Consider the following 16721-nt stretch of genomic DNA (forward strand, 5'->3'; position numbering starts at 1 on the left):
GATGTCAGTTGCCCTGATATATCTCTTGTCTTACTTCCAGCCCTGCTAGTGACTTGTTTCAGTATTTCATCCTTGTTTTTTTCCTTTCATTACTTTTCACCTGTTGTATTTTTTGCTTCCTGAAAATAAATGGTTCATCCCACCTTTTTGCCTTCATTGCACCTTTGGCTACTTTCTAGAGTGCTAGTCTCTCTATCTCCCTTTTTTTTTCTGCTATATAAGTTACATGCGTCATTTAGGTTTCAACCCAAATGCCTATCCCAAACTCTTGATTTGTTCAGTTCTTAGGGAAAATCACCTACAACTGGGTAATGCAGCTGTGTGGGCATAAAGTTTATTTGCTCTGGTAACTTTCAAATCCTTGAGAAGAGGAAACATGCTTGTCCCAGGTTTTATATCCTGAGTAATATTCAACAGGGTTCTTGCCACTTGGCAGGAGTCAGTGGTTATTTGCTGAGAGGCTGAATGGACATCAGTCTTTTGACTGTTCTGCGAGTGTCCAGTTCAGGCTTTCCCACCTCCCTTTTGGACCTTCTGGGATCTGTTTTTACCATTTTACTTTTTGGGGGGATTGGCGGGGGAGGAGAAGTCTGTCCTCTGCCCCTGCCTGCTCTCTGTGTGTGGAATTACCTCTGCAGAAAGGTGACACCTCTAGATTTTGTCTCGGGCCTTCCAGGCTCACGATGAGAAGTTTCTGTCAGTATGCTCGTGTCTTTTAAGCTGAGTTGGCCCTTGTTTTTGCTCACCCTCTTTCGGGAGCGTTGGGGGGGACTGGGGGGCAGAGGACAAGGGCTCCCCTGCCTTCGTCTTGGTATGTGTGGTGCCTGTGTATCCCACGGTCATCGTTTTTGGTGGTAGGACTTTGACCTGACTGGTCAGCTTCCCAGGAAAGATGATACACGTTGATGCTGTGAAAGTGAACTTACCCAAGACATCCTTTTGGGAATTTTCTCTGCTTTGGTGGCTCTGTATAAGTCACTTGCCTACTGTGGACATTCAGGCCAGGCTGCGGGACCCTCTGTACAAATGAATCGCACACAGTCCTCTCTGTCCTGTGGGACTTCCGTCAGTGACAGCAGCAGTGCCGCCGATTGCAGAGAGAGGCTTTCTGGGGCAGAGCACGGGGCTTGTCTGTGGCACCCTCTTGCCCTTGTGTGGGCTGGTGCTCTCTCAATCCCTTCTTTGTTGGGATGCCCATCAGCAAGAGGAACTTCCGTATATTTCCTCCTTAATGGTGACACAGTATTATGTTTTTATTATCCCTCTGAAAAAGTGAAAGTGAAAATGTATGTCACTGAGTCGTGTCCAACTCTGTGGGACCGTGTGGACTGTAGCCTGCCAAGCTTCTCTATCCCTGGGATTTCCCAGGCAAGAATTCTGGAGTAGGTTGCCATTTCCTTCTCTAGGGGATCTTCCTGAGCTAGGGATTGAACCCCAGGCTCCCACATTACAGGCAGATTTTTTTACTGTCTGAACCACCAGAGAAGCTCATATTGTCCCTATACATATTGTATTTTCAAAGTGGAGAGAATTTAAGTGATTTGCTTCTAGTAATCTTTTTCTAAGTTGTGATGCTAACATGGATTTGATATTAAAATCAGTAATTGATGTTTTTTCTTTTATAGAGCATATTTGTTTCCTGGGCTGGCTTTGATACCTATCTATATCCATATCTCTATATTATTCATTGACTATATCAATGAAAAAAAAATATATTTTTCATTCATTCTATATATGAAGGCCAGTAGGAAATTGAACATGGTAGATCTGTAATGCAACACATTCCCATGTGACTTAAGGAATTCCAGTATAGTACTTTCCAGGCTTCCTTTGTGGAATGTTCTTCTTAGATAAGCTGGAAGAATGGGATGCTTTTGAAAATGTTGGTTAAGTTGTAGTGAAACACATCACCAAGTTGGGTTTTGGCAGTTGGTTCAGACTGATAGGAAATGCCTTGTGGCAGGACAGCCCGGGCAGGCCCGAGAGAAATCTCCTTTACCTGCCACAGTGCATCTGCTATTGCTGAGAACCCAGGCTTGGAGCTGACCTCATCCCTCCTCCCCGTCAGCTGTCCCCTCCCACTCCCCTGCAGCACCTGAACTGGGGAATACTTCCTCGCACCCTGAAGGGGTTGGGTTTCCCTGGTGGTTCCGATGGTAAAGGATCTGCCTGCAGTGCAGGAGACCTCAGTCCCTGGGTCGGGAAGATCCCCTGGAGAGGGGAATAGCAACCCACTCTAGTGTTCTTGCCTGGAGAATTCCATGGACAGAGGAGCCTAGTGGGCTACAGTCTATGGGATTGAAAGAGTTGGACATGACTGAGTGACCACACTTCAGACCTAGAAGAGGTGGGCTGTGTAGGTAGCCGCCCAGCTAGGGAGACCTGGCTGAGACCTGCTCGGGAGAGCAGGGTTTTCTTTTGTTCATAAGCTCATCTGTGGATAAGAGGTGCTGTGGTGAAATGGGCTTTGCTTTTAGAAGGTTGAAAGCACCTGGATCATGTCTTCTGTTGAAGGCAACCTATAATGTTTCTCAGCCTAAAGACACGCATGTCTGTAAGGGCTTCCCTGATAGCTCAGTTGGTAAAGAACCCACCTGCAATGCAGGAAACCCGGTTTGATTACTGGGTCGGGAAGGTCTGCTGGAGAAGGGATAGGCTACCCACTCTAGTATTCTGACCTGGAGAATTCCATGGACTGTATAGGCCATGGGGTCCCAGTGAGTGGGACATGACCGAGTGCCTTTCACTCTGCTCCAGTTAAGAACAGTGATTCTTCTCTTCATTAGATGGCTCACCTCCCTGAAAAAAAGACATTTAGCCCCTTCTAGAGTGCCCAGCGGAGAAGGCAATGGCACCCCACTCCAAAACTCTTGCCTAGAAAATCCCATGGATGGAGGAGCCTGGTAGGCTGCAGTCCATGGGTTGGCTAAGAGTCGGACACGACTGAGTGACTTCACTTTTCACTTTCCTGCACTGGAGAAGGAAATGGCAATCCACTCCAGTGTTCTTGCCTGGAGAATCCCAGGGATGGGGGAGCCTGGTGGGTTGCCGTCTATGGGGTCTCACAGAGTCAGACACAACTGAAACGACTTAGCAGCAGCAGCAGCAGCAGAGTGCCCAGACCCAGGAATTTCTTGTCGGAATTCCAAGATCTTTTAACAGCCAAACACAACTTTTGCCTTGGTGTGTAGGCACATTTCTGTTTCTGTCAGAGTAAAGCAGGCTGGTAAGTCATAAATTAGGAAAACATTTTGTAACTTGTGTTTATTATTTAACAAGTAGAGTAAATAGCTGGCCTCAGAAAACCCCAAACAAAAACAAAACTCCAAACCAATCTCAGGTCATTTGGCAGGGGACTGTTTTACTGTTTGTCAACAGTGAGGTTGTACCTTCTCTGGAAGTTGGGAAGCCATTCCTCTGTCACCCTCTGATTTTGTTCGCTCTCCCTTGCATCCCTCTCTCTTATTGCCTCAGCCCACGTGTTGGGTGGGGAGATGAAAGCCTCCAGGGGAAGCCTGGGGGCCCTTTCCTCCTCTCAACTGTTTATTTCCCGTCTTTTCTCCGGGTTACAAAGTTTTCCTTGCTTTGCTTTTATCAACTCTATGAATGACTCCCTTTGTCAAGCTTATTGGAATGCCCTGTGGGAGGGATGCTATGCAAAAAAAAATAATTGTATTGTATAACTGCCCAAACCTTAGAGATGCCAGATAGCCCTTGGCCCCGGAACAGACCCTTCTTGCTGGCAGGTCCTATGAGAACAGGAGGCAGCGCCTGTGAGAGGTGGTTCTGTCCTCCACCCTGGTACCTCGGGGATGACCTTTGCACCCCCACCCCTACCCCCACCCCTACCCCCACCCCTACCCCCACCCCGCCTCTGATAAATGGCCTATTTTAGGTTTCTAAAATGCCTGTCTTCCCTTAAGCCCAGAGGGGGCTGTTTCCTTGAGTGTTTGTGCGTTTTCCCTGTGTGATTGTTTCCAGCTGCTGTTTCTTCGCAAATCTCAAGTTTGTCCATCCTGTGTCACCTTGGGGCAGCTGACATTTGTGACTAATTATTAAAAAGGGCAGCCTTTTATACCAGTTTATTTTGATGAAAACAAAACCCTAGAGAACTCTGTTCGATACACACGAGCAGGTGAACATGTTGGTGTTTGGGATTTGGAAAACAGATCTAGAAAAAAAAGGTAGAGTTTTTGGCATGGTCGTCAGAGGAGCCAGAAGCTCCAAGGTGAACTTCATGGGTTTGTTGCTGACACTGAGTGTATCCTCTGAACGAATTCCAAGCCTTTAAACTTAATACCAAGCAGCCAGGCCGGGCCAGTCCCTGGGCTTAGGGAAGGGCCATCTTGGGTCAAAGAATCATACAATGAGCTCCTATCCAGCTAAGACTTTTTTTTTTCTTCCCCTATGAAATCAGATCAAATCAACCTCAGTTTGGAGGGTGTGTAAGTGGAGGTGGGGGGAAAATCATTTCACCCTTGGCCGTTTGGTTGTAGCATTAATGATTTGTGGGAGGCATTTGTCTCTGAAGGATGCATATAAGCTAGCTCTAAATGCTAACCTTATGTCAGGGTTTTGTTTGGTATAGGCAGTTGCATACCATGTTTAACCTTTCTTTATGAAACTGTCATTAACTGGCATGTTATGTATGCTCAAGGGCAAAATACCATGTATGATCAAATAAAGCAAGTTAAAAGTACTTGGATCTTGATATTAATACATCTGTAGAGCTTTGAAGCAGTGACAAAAGATGATATGCACTAACATGGAGTGCTCCAAGATACACAGCAGTAGGTAAAAACAGCAAATGGCAAAATGAAGAATAGAGGTGAACACCATTTCTTTTTTAAAAAGGAAGTGGCAGCAGACCAAGACTGTGTTTTGGCCCCAGGTGATGAAGGTTAAACCACGCCAGCGTCGGTTCAGGGAACACACTGTCAGCAGGGCTTGTTTTTGGGTTATGCTGCATCACATTATTTTTTGGCTTGCGTTTATACTTAATCCCCTTAATCATTCTTTTCCCCCTTTGAACCTTTATGACTATGTATTTTCATCTTTTATTAATTTGTATATATTCTCGACAAATGTTGTTTTTGCATTCATGTTTCCCCCACCGAATTCACATAAGTAGAATTATATAAACATAAAATTAACCCTTTAAAAATGATCAGTCCGGTTGCATTTAGTACATTCACATCATGTAACCACAACCTCTGCCTGGTTCCCAAACTCCCATCAACCACAATAAAGCCCCAGCCCAGTCAGCAGTTACTCTCCCTTCTCCCTTATCTCAGCCCCTGGCAACCACCAGTCTGCCTTTCTATTTTCTGTTTTAAACCATGCTGCCTGGCTTGTGGGATCTTAGTTCCCCGACGAGGGTTGGAACCCAGGCACCAGCAGTGGAAGCTTGGTGTCCTGGCCACTGGGCCACCAGGGAGGAGCCCTGCTTCCCAGTTCTAAGGGTTTACCTATTTTGGATAGTTCTTATAAATGAAATTACACAGTATTGTGACCTTTTGTGTGTGTGCATGTGTTTTTGAATCAACTTTCAGTTCAGTTCAGTTCAGTCACTCAGTCGTGTCTGACTCTTTGCGACCCCATGAATTGCAGCACACCAGGCCTCCCTGTCCATCACCAACTCCCGGAGTTCACTGAGACTCGTGTCCATCGAGTCGGTGATGCCATCCAGCCATCTCATCCTCTGTCGTCCCCTTCTCCTCCTGCCCCCAATCCCTCCCAGCATCAGAGTCTTTTCCAATGAGTCAACTCTTTGCATGAGGTGGCCAAAGTACTGGAGCTTCAGCTTTAGCATCATTCCTTCCAAAGAAATCCCAGGGTTGATCTCCTTTAGAATGGACTGGTTGGATCTCCTTGCAGTCCAAGGGACTCTCAAGAATCTTCTCCAACACCACAGTTCAAAAGCATCAATTCTTCGGCGCTCAGCCTTCTTCACAGTCCAACTCTCACATCCATACATGACCACAGGAAGTCAACTTTATTGAGGTTTAATTGCCATAAATAAAAGGCAGACATTTCCTAGTGGGCCTTATACATATTTTTTTTCCTGCTTGTTCTGCATATTTTGCATTTATTTACAGCAGCCTCACGAGAGGCACTGTCATCATCTCCATCTTGCAGATGAGGACTGAGGCTCAGGGAGGCAATCACATTATCCTGCAGGCAGGATGTGAGCAGGGAGTGGGCAGCTCCAGAGCCCATTCTGCTGACCACTGTCGTCTGTGTCCTTTCAGATCTCCTACATGTGCAATTCCAGCGCCTGCTTTTTTCCACACGACAGTATGCTGTCTCCCCACATTGATAAAAATTGGCTATAAAATATTCTGCTATCGGCGTGTACCATGATAGAACTATTTCCTCATTGATGGGGTGCATTTTTGAGATATTTCTATTTTTTGGTGTGTCATGAATCATACTGAAAGGGACATTAAGGACTAAAGACAATTCTAAAGTTATATATGTTTATTCATTGTAGAAATAGAGCCAAGCAAGGAGAACAAGCTAAAACACACATACAAGTCTCCTCAGAGGTAACCACTGTAAACAGTTTTAAACATAAGTTTCTAATCTCTTTTATGCATTTTTTTAATAGAGGAAAAGAAAGCCCCTTAGGAGAAAGGATGATGCATAAATGAAGTTTGTAATAGAAGGTTTACAATGTATTGTGACCATCTTTTTGTCTAATAATAGTTGATATTTACTAAGTGCTTAAAATGTGACAGACTGCTTTAAGTGTATTTTTTTTTTAACCATTTCACAGGAATCACATATAGAGTATGTGGTTATTATAGCACATGAGAACATTTGTTCATGTCTTAAATTCATATTGTACGCTAGCTTTTACTATCTTTTACTTTTTTGAACTCAGCACTATGATCTTATGATTAATCTCGCTATGTTTACCTAGACATCGTTCCCATCTTATCTTTTCCTCCAGCTCCACGCACAGGTCTGTAGGGCACACCCTCATCGTGCCCTCTCAGGCCTGCGGGAGGAGTCACGGGGACGCGTGTCTAGGAACGGGATACGTGGATCATGGGAGCATGTATGAACTTGGCCTCGAGATAGACCGAGGTGGATTCTCTCCAGAATGCCTGTGCTGCAGTCTGCACTTCCATGCTTTATGTTTCCTGTGGTCTGGAAACCTGATCTTTACCGAAAGTGCACTGCTTCATTCTGTGAATACACTTTGCCTTGGGATTGCGGGCATGAAGGTTAGTCACGGCACAGGGATGAGGTCTTCGGTGGCTCACTGCTTTCTGAGACCTGCTTTGAACAGTTATCCTAGTACAACCTGTAAGCCTGGGCTTCCCTGGTGGCTCAGATGGTAAAGCATCCACCTGCAATACAGGAGACCCAGGTTCAATCCCTGGGCTGGGAAGGTCCCCTGGAGGAGGAAATGGCAACCCCCTCCAGTATTCTCGCCTGGAGAATTCCATGGATAGAGGGGCCTGGCGGGCTACAGTCTATGGGGTTGCGAAGAGTCAGACACGGCTGAGTGACTACACTTCAGACCTGTAAGCTCTCTTTAGACATGTAATCCAGGCCATCCTCACCCCCACGCTGCCCGCCCGGCAGGTAGCTCAGAGAGAAGTGATTTTCCCAAGGGCACAGGGTCAGGAGCCTTGGCCAGGTTTGCGGTGGAGTTGGGCTATTGCAGAAGACTTCTTTCTGGAGGGCTAATTTTTTGGAAATCAAGGTTGGGGAGGAAGTCAATACTACCTTCCTGCAGGTAAGGTGGGGAGGGAACATTCCCATGAACAGTGAGTTTCAGTAACTTCCTTGTACAAACACTTAACTGAATGAAGGTATTAGTTTGGTCTGTTTGTTAAGCACAGGGTATTAGTCCTTCTCTGTAGAGTGAGGGCGTGTGACCTTCATGTTGAACTCAAGCTTCCTTCTTTCACTTCTTCTGAAGTTGGGGAAAGAAGAGTTCTGGGTGACTGAAGAGGTACTTTTTAAAGGGGCCATTGTGGTTCCTCTGGGATAGTATTTTCAACTTGTGATGCCTCGTTCTTTCTAAGGAGTCATGCCTCGTTCTTTCTAAGGAGTCCAAACACAGCGAGCAACTGGTCACCTTTTGCATAAGGTGTGGTTAAGGTGGGTGGTTATCTTTTAAGGACTTCTCCTGGCTCTGTGTCATCACCTTCACCCACATCCTAATCATGGTGCACAACTTAGTTTATACCAAGTTTATTCACAGGTGCAGAACCAGTGAATGTTTGTGTCTAAATTTTACTTTCAGAACCTAGAATAGGAATATTTACACCAATGCACTGTCCAGAAAGAGGATGTATTTGCACACATCCACAACAGTAGGTTCTTTTTTTTTTTTTTTAACTATTGCCCACTGATAATAACCAGTTTCCTCTGATGATCTACCTGGAGACAGAAGACAGCATGTTTTGGGTCGTGCTTTATGAAGCACACACATGTTTACTACTTATCACTTAGTAAAATTAGAAAACATATATATATATTGAAAGGCAGATGCAGATACAAAGTCACAATTTTAAGACAGGAATATTACTCTCTACATATTACCCAGAACTCACTGGTATGGAAGTTAAAGGAGCAGAGCATGGTTGAGAAGGCAGAACTGCTGGCTTCTCTCTTCTTCCTAGGGTTGGTGAACTCTCTGTAAACTCTAGAACAGAAATGACCCTTGTGAACAGGTGTGCATGTGTGCTAAGAATCTGATGGGTGTGCGCTGACCAATAAATACTACTACTTTCTCTCTCTCTCTCTTTTTTTTTTTTTTTTTACTACTTTCTCTTGTCTCTAGCTAAAATGAAGGCTGCTCCTTCTCACTGCAACATAGACTTGTGTTGAGCAATCCTGCCACGTTAAGTAGCAGTCTTGAGACAGAATAGAGGCATTGGGAGAGAGAACAGTTGTGCTTTGCCTTCTGGGTAAATCTAAGTTAAAACTTTCCTTTTAACTAGATTTATCGCTACTTAGTAATCTTTTGCCTAGAATATTGAAGGTGCAAGATTTTTAAGTTGGCTTGAGAGGAACTGACCAGTTTGTTCAGTGGGATTAGATGACCATAGAGAGAATGGCTGATTAATTACCCTTCCTTTTAAGTTATATAATGCCTCCGCACGCTTGAAATTTCGATGGGAACATTTTCGCTTCATTTCAGAAAGACCAGTGGAATAATAATTATATTGTATATCATATTATGTAGATTGCCTTTCAGATGAAAAGAAAACCTTCCCTGGTGTTCCCACAGAAAACAAGGAGATTAAAGTTTTTTTTTTTCCGAGTGCAGATTTTAGATCCATTATTCAAAGTGTGACAGTTGCTTAAGTGGTAGATAAACAAATGGGACTGCGTGTCTTGATGTTTTTGTGCAGCTTGTATGATCTAGGAACCAGTAATGAAATTTGCAACACCTATAAGCTACAAAAGTTTTATGAAACCGCAATACATATTTTCTTTCATAGCTCTATTCTGAGCCAGCATGTGTGGGCCCCTTTCAAGAAGGGGAGGGAAAATGGTGATAAATGACCTTTGAAGTGAACTTTTGATATTTGCGTTACAATTCTGTGGGTTTAAGCTTTTAATTTTTACAATTGTGGGCGATATTTGTGAAGAGTTTCCAGTATGTTCTGAGTAGCGGCGTTCTGACCCTTAAAAAATGTAAAGCATATTTATTTGCCTATTTTATCTGTTTGGATGAGTTCAAACTTGGCATATCCTTGCAGTAAGGGTGATAAGGGTGGGGAATTGAGATTTTCTTTTTTTTCAGTTACATTAGTTACTCATGGGAGGAGAAAAGTGTATATCTAAGTAGACATTCAGTTTCATGGTTGAGCCTTATTTTTTCCCCCAAATATTTTTCTGGTGGTTTCTTGATCATTTCCATCATTCTTTTTAAAGGCTAACTTATTAAAACTCATTTGATTTTTGCTCAAGACTTTGATTACCAACAACAATAGTTTATCAAACTGCTTTGGTGCAATTTCTTCATCCAGGCCTGGGGAATGTAGAGGAAAGGGGCAGACCCTGAATGTTGGGAGGAGTAACCAAAACAGAGCAGGCAGGCTTCTCTGGAGTCAGGTGGAAGACGGTGGTGATTTGATTTTAGATGGATTTTTGGTGCCCTTGATATGTCCACTAAACTTGTTGTCTCAGGTAAGCTGGGCGTTGAGGTTGGTCACAAACAATCCCGAACTCACAGGAGCTTAACACAGCAGAAGTGCACTTCTTGTTCTCAGAGTCTTCTGAGTCTGGGAGATGCTCCAGGTCAGCCGTCCTTCCTGCAGCAACTTGGCTCTGCTGTCCGATTGCTGCAGGACGGGGAGGGGCTGCGGGAACTTTGCTCTGCCTCAGCCATGATGAATGACTCAACACTGCCCACATTTCACTGGCCCCACCATTCACGTGGTCTTGTCAATCGCGAGGTAACGCAGTGCTGTTGTGCTTAGAAACGAGATACTGGTGAGCCCTTGTGACGCCTGTCACATGGGTCTCAGAGGAGAGATTGGAACTAGATGTGAGGATTTGAGAGAAGCCATTGGCAGCAAAGGAAAAAGGTGGAGTGAGTTCATAAGGGAACATGTGCAAAGAAGAGGTAGTTTTCCATGATGGTTTCTCTGCACGTATCTTTCTTTACAACCTGGGCTGTGTTATGCTGTCCTAAAAGAGTGTAAAGGTAGCTATTGCCACTGTCAAGAAACTTAGAAAGTTTCTGTTGGTCGTTTTGGGTTTCTGTGCTTTATTGACATTGTTTGCCTCCTAAAGTGTACTTGCACCTGATCGGTTGATCATTTGGGGTGGTGCAGTCTGATAGGTTAGCAGCTCCTTAAATCTTGATGACAGTTTATCTTGGCCAGAGTTTAGGTAGAAAGCTGGTAAAAATGCTTATTACTACTATTATTACTAACCGCAGTGGGATTAGGAGAGAATTTGTGTGTGCTCTTACTCATACTAAACATGAAAAGGACACTGGTTTTCTATTCTCTTTTTTTTCCCAAGAGTGTTCATCACTTGCCCTTGATATCAGAATGAAAGCTTCCTTCATTGTTTCACTAGGCAGTGGATATGATACACTCCATTGAATTGCGAAAGCACTTGAGATCTGCTGACAGTACCTTTTTGTTTATGTGTACTTGTGTACCGGGGCTTTACCTTTCACTCATTGCTGAATCTGGTGCATTACCATCATTGTGTGGTGCAAGTAACTGGTGTTCAATTAAAGGTTAAACTGATCCAAATGATACAGAAGGGGAGAGTTACTTCTCTAGTTAGCATGTGTGTATGTGTGCATGTGTGTACATGTATGCATACACACATACATGCATTTAAATAGATGTGATCGTCGCTGTTAATGTAATTGAAACTAACGAAAAAAGGGAAAATAAAAGAAATAATGGAAATGCAAATAGCGTAAAAGATAATCACTGTCATAAAGTAGCAATTCAACAGTACTCAGAGGAGAACTTAATATGACCTTGGTCATTTATATCGCTGAGAAGGTGGCTTTCATTTCTCTGTGCTCAGCTGGTTACGAGGCTCTTAGCATTCTGACTGGTTGTGCCTATGGAAAGGTGTACCTGGTAAGGAAAAAGAGAGGTGTCAGATGAATCTTTCCTGAAGCTGCACACTCATTGTAGTTCAGTCGCTAAGTCGAATTCTGTGATCCCGTGGACTGCAGCATGCCAGGCTTCCCTGTCCTTCACTATCTTCTTGAGTTTGCTCAAGCTTGTGTACATTGAGCTGGTGATGCCATCCAACCATCTCATCCTTTGTCATCCCCTTCTCTTCCTGCCTTCAATCTTTCCCAGCATCAGAGTCTTTTCCAATAAGTTGGCTCTTCTCATCAGGTGGCCAAAGTATTGGAACTTCAGCTTCAGCATCAGTCCCTCCATTGAATATTCAGGATTGATTTCCTTTAGAATTGACTGATTTGATCTCCTTGCAGTCCAAGAGACTCTCAAGAGTCTTCTCCAACACCACAGTTCAGAAGCATCAATTCTTTGGTGCTCGGCCTTCTTTATGGTTCAACTCTCACATCTGTGCATGGCTACTGGAAAAACCATAGCTTTGACTATATGGACCTTTGTTGGCAAAGTGATGTCTCTGCTTTTTAATATGCTGTCTAGGTTTGTCTTAGCTTTTCTTCAAGGAGCATGGGCTCTTTAAGTGAGTGGATTTAGCTGGAGTTATGCTTGTATTGTAGACCTCACTACTGTCAGTGGAGTTGGTTTCCTCTCCTTTTAGGAGGGCCTCCTTGGTCCTCCTTTCTCTATCTCCAGGGCTTGGGCTTCCCTTGTGGCTCAGCTGGTAAAGAGTCTGCATGCAGTGCAGGAGACCCAGTTTGATTCCCTGGGTTGGGAAGATCCCCTGGAGAAGGGAAAGGCTACCCACTCCAGTATTCTGGCCTGGAGAATTCCATGGACTGTATAGGCCATGGGGTCACAAAGAGATGGATGTGACTTTCACTTCACTTCTTCACTCAGGATTAGCATATGAGTTCCCTCTCCCCTCCTTACATACCTCAGATTGATCACCACCTTTGAACACTGGATCCTGAAAGACATCCTTACGAACACTCTTGTTTCTCGTTCCTTTATTCTCTTTGGAAGTGAGTGAACTGCTGGGGGTCTGCCTTGTGGTCTGTAGCACTGTGAAGTGTTAAGGATGTACAGAGACCTTGGTGTGGTGAGGCAGGTTCTCTTATTTCACAGGTAGGGGTCCTGCGCTTAGCTCGACATCCCCGAGGGAATCAGTGGTCTTGCTCTCCTCCTTTTGCTCCAGCACTTGGCTCATCAGGCGTCTCTTTAGTTGGTGCCAGTAAGTGTAGGTATCATGCTGTGTGCGTGGGGCAGAGGAACACATGTGAACATACCCATTGTGGGACTTTCTGGAGCCCAATGAAGGCCCCTGTGAGGACACTGATGTCCTGTGTTGTGATTGGGATGTGCTATACGTTGATGGCAAACCAGATGGATCTGATGGGGGCCAGTAGTAGTATATAAAATTGTAAATCTGCTTAAAAGGAAGTGAAGTGAAGTGAAAGTTGCTCAGTTGTATCCAACTCTTTGTAACCCCATGGACTATACAGTCCATGGAATTCTCCAGGCCAAAATACTGGAGTGGGTAGCTTTTCCTTCTCCAGGGGATCTTCCCAACCCAAGGATCAAGCCCAGGTCTCCTGCACTGCAGGCGGATTCTTTACCAGCTGAGCCACAAGGGAAGCACTGGCTGCTAAAACACACTGCTTCCTTGTCTTGTCAAAAGTAGGGCTTATGGGATTGTCCTCTACTGAGTTTGTTTGTTCAGAGATCTGGTACTTAGGGAGCTGCATGTCTATATTAAAAAAGCCCACAAAAATAAAACTTATTTCAGTCCATATAATTCTCAATGGTAAGAAATTGAGATTTGGCTTCAGAGATTTTGTTTAAACTTGAAGAAAGTAAATTTTTGATTGCAAAACAATACATGCTCATTGAAGAAAAATTGGAAAATGTAGAAAGGCACAATAATCCTGTTTCCAAAAGAGAAAGCAATATTTTGGTATTTCTGTATATTCACAAAATTGGGATTACATTGTACATGGAATTTTATAACCTGTTACTTTTTATTAAAAAATATAGTATTAATTTGCCCTTGTCCTTACCTATTATTCTAGGGTAAATGCAGGGTTATTTAAAAATTGCATTCAACAATTTCTTATGAAAAAATTTCAAGCATGCAGCAAAGTTGGAAGAAATTTACAGTGAACACCCATATATTCATCACCTGTATTTTACCATTAATACTTTACCATACTTATTTCATCACTTGTCCATCTCTCTACCTTTTCTGTCCATTTCATCAACCCATATTACTACTTGACCCCTGCATTTCAGAGTAAATTTCATGCAGTGTATTGCTTTTAACCTTCATAATTGTTATTGGTGTATACCAATATTCAAAGGGATTTGTATTCTCTGAGCACACACGAAGGAAAGCCCAGACATCATGCTGGGAGACTTTTGTTGAGGGTGGTGAGAAAGGACATCTTGGGATTTAAACTTTGCCTTGTAACAGAGTGTGCACCATTAGCATCCGAGGTGGCAGATGAAGAACCAGGGAAAAGGGTCTCCATCCATCTCACTTGCCTGCTTTTATGCCTACAGCAGACCTCAGCGTGGGGACACGGCCAGTGCTTCTTTCGCTTGCGGTTCTCTCTGCTGTTGGAGCCCCCAGCGCTGGGTGAATAGTGATCGTGGACGGACGTGTTAGGAGGAAAAGCACTTACGCTCCTGGTGGGGCTGTTGACTCCCAGCTGCCCTGTGGCCCCCGAACGCTCTTCCCTGTTTGCTTTTGCCTCCGACTCTGAGGGCAGACTTTCTGTGGCCTTCCTGTTTGAATGACATGTTCTTTCTCTTGTTTAAGTGATGGTGGTGGAATGTTCAGGTGGGCACAAAACACTTCTGGCTTGTGTCTCTCCGATGCCTGTTTTTAAAGCTGTACAACCCAAGGGGCAAGGCCAGGAGTGGCGACCTTGCTGTGTGCCGTTCCCAGCGTAGAACACCTGTGTGTTTAGGCCTTAAACACTGATCGCCAAGTAGCCTGTTCTACTAAACTCTCCAGAAACCCTGTAGTTAGTTGTTCTACTCTGCAGGCGCTGCCTTTCACAGGCATTTTAAGAACACGCATTGGCCCTGCAGACCTTGTCACCTTTTCTTGCGTTTGCAAGTGGCTGTGGGCCCTGGAGAGAGCAGGCTCCGTGCCTCTTCCTCCGCCTTCTTTCCCCTGTGTCACTTTCCAGGGTGTTCAGTCTCCGTGTCACGTCAGCACCGCTGAAAACGATAAGAAGCCTCGGTCTTGACATTGGCAACAGCTCTCACCTGTTCTTTCTCATAAACTCACCCGTAGCTAAACTGCCTTCCTGGGAGCTGGGGGCCATGGAGTCCTGACTTTATGTAACTGGGTCCCATAAGGCCATTCCCCTTCCCTTTTTTTGTGGCCTTCATCTCTTCCTTCTTTTTCTTTTCTTTAGGGCAGTTGATTCTTAGCACTTGTCTCAGGCACACCATCTGGTTTCTGAATTATCCAGTTTCCTCGAATTTTTTCCCTGCAGGCCATTTCAGTTCTCAGTGCCTGGGTTGGCTGGGACCTTGACTCTTGGAAAGAACAGCTGGTTTCTCTTGGACCCCCTCTGGTTTCTCTCCCTTCTGATTCAGGGAGGTTTGGCCCTCTTCTCCTGCCATCCTCAGTGTCTTCAGAGATCTTGGGTTGTCCCAGCTGCGGAGGGCTGAGGAAACGCTACTCACCTCTTGAGGGTAGAGCCCAGGGATGCTGCTAAACATCCTACATCATACAGGATAGGCCCCGAAAACAAAGAATTATCTGGTCTACATGCCAGTAGTGCTGAGGCTGAGAAACCCTGCCCTAGACATAAAGGTGTTTGGGGAAAATCTTCCCATCAATGGCATTATATGACCTCTGTGGCTCAGACAGTAAAGAACCCACCTGCAGTGCAGGAGACATAAGAAACGCAGGTTTAATCCCTGGGTCAGGAAGATCCCCTGGAGGAGGGCATGGCAACCCACTCTAGTATCTGGCCTGGAGAATCCCATGGACAGAGGAGCATGGTGGGCTACAGTCCATAGGATCGCCAAGGGTCTGACATGACTGAGCAACTAAGCGTGAGCATGATGCCGATATCGCATCGTCCCTTATCAGAAAGTTCATCTGTACATCCAACCTAAATCTCTCATGCTTCAGTTAGTTGCTCTGAAGTGGAGATGAAAATGTGTGCTTACCATCTTCCGAGTATGATCACCCTCTCCCAAACTGATCTCAGTTAACTTTTAAAGTTTATTCTCTTGTAGCCTATTTCATCTCATTTTAATCTCTCGAGATGTTTTCCAAAACTTTCATGTATTATGTCTCTTACATTGTGGCAACTCAATCCAGAGGCCACATACTAGCAGTTTGGCGAATGCCACATGCGACGAAAGTGGTTATCTTTGAGGTGGAGCTGGTCGGGGTAGGAGGAAAAGTCATGACCAACCTTGTAAATGCCCTCTAGGAGAGTTAAGAATAAGTTACTTCTGCTCATTAGAGGGAGTCCTTTTCCATGTAATGGACAGCAGGGTAAAAATCTTTACAGGGCCGCATGCAAAAAGTGGGCCACAGGCCTGTTTTCTGAGCCATAATATGAGGATGAATACTTCATAGGGTTGTTGCGAGAGTGAAGTGACTGAGACTCTGTCTGAATAATCATGAGCACTTTGGGGTAAGTAGGGACTTGTTTTAATTAACTGCATCCACGGTTTTCCTTGTAGAAGATACTCAAAACTTTGGGACGTCTATAGACATAGTTTGAATTAGATGGTTGTTTTCAAACTTTGTCATGCAGGGGAATTTCTAGGGTGATTGTTCCAGAGTGTAGGTCCTCAGGTTACAGCCCCAGAGATTCTCTTTGGGCATTTGCCGCAGTAACCCAGGTGCTCCTCATGTAGGTGGTGCACAGGTAACACTTGTCGAAATCCTGGCTTATGGCTACCAGGTGAGCCTAAAGGAGGAGCCCCACCTTCTCAAGATTCTGTTTTTCTGGGGCCGTTCAGTTCAGTTCAGTCGCTCAGTCGTGTCCGACTCTTTGCGACCTCATGAATTGCAGCACGCCAGGCCTCCCTGTCCATCACCAACTCCCGGAGTCTGGGGCCATTAGACAGAGAATAATCTTTCCAAGCTGTTTCAAG

General features: G+C 44.7%; 1 protein-coding gene across 2 annotated transcripts in view; it reads left to right on the forward strand.

Moving 5' to 3' along the window:
- STK39 (serine/threonine kinase 39) overlaps positions 1-16721 on the forward strand; it is a 316468-nt gene that overhangs the window by 25606 nt on the left and 274141 nt on the right. The gene's annotated exons all lie outside the window — the stretch shown is intronic.

The sequence above is a fragment of the Capricornis sumatraensis genome, chromosome 3 (genome assembly GCF_032405125.1).
Source record: "Capricornis sumatraensis isolate serow.1 chromosome 3, serow.2, whole genome shotgun sequence".
Taxonomy (NCBI): domain Eukaryota; kingdom Metazoa; phylum Chordata; class Mammalia; order Artiodactyla; family Bovidae; genus Capricornis; species Capricornis sumatraensis.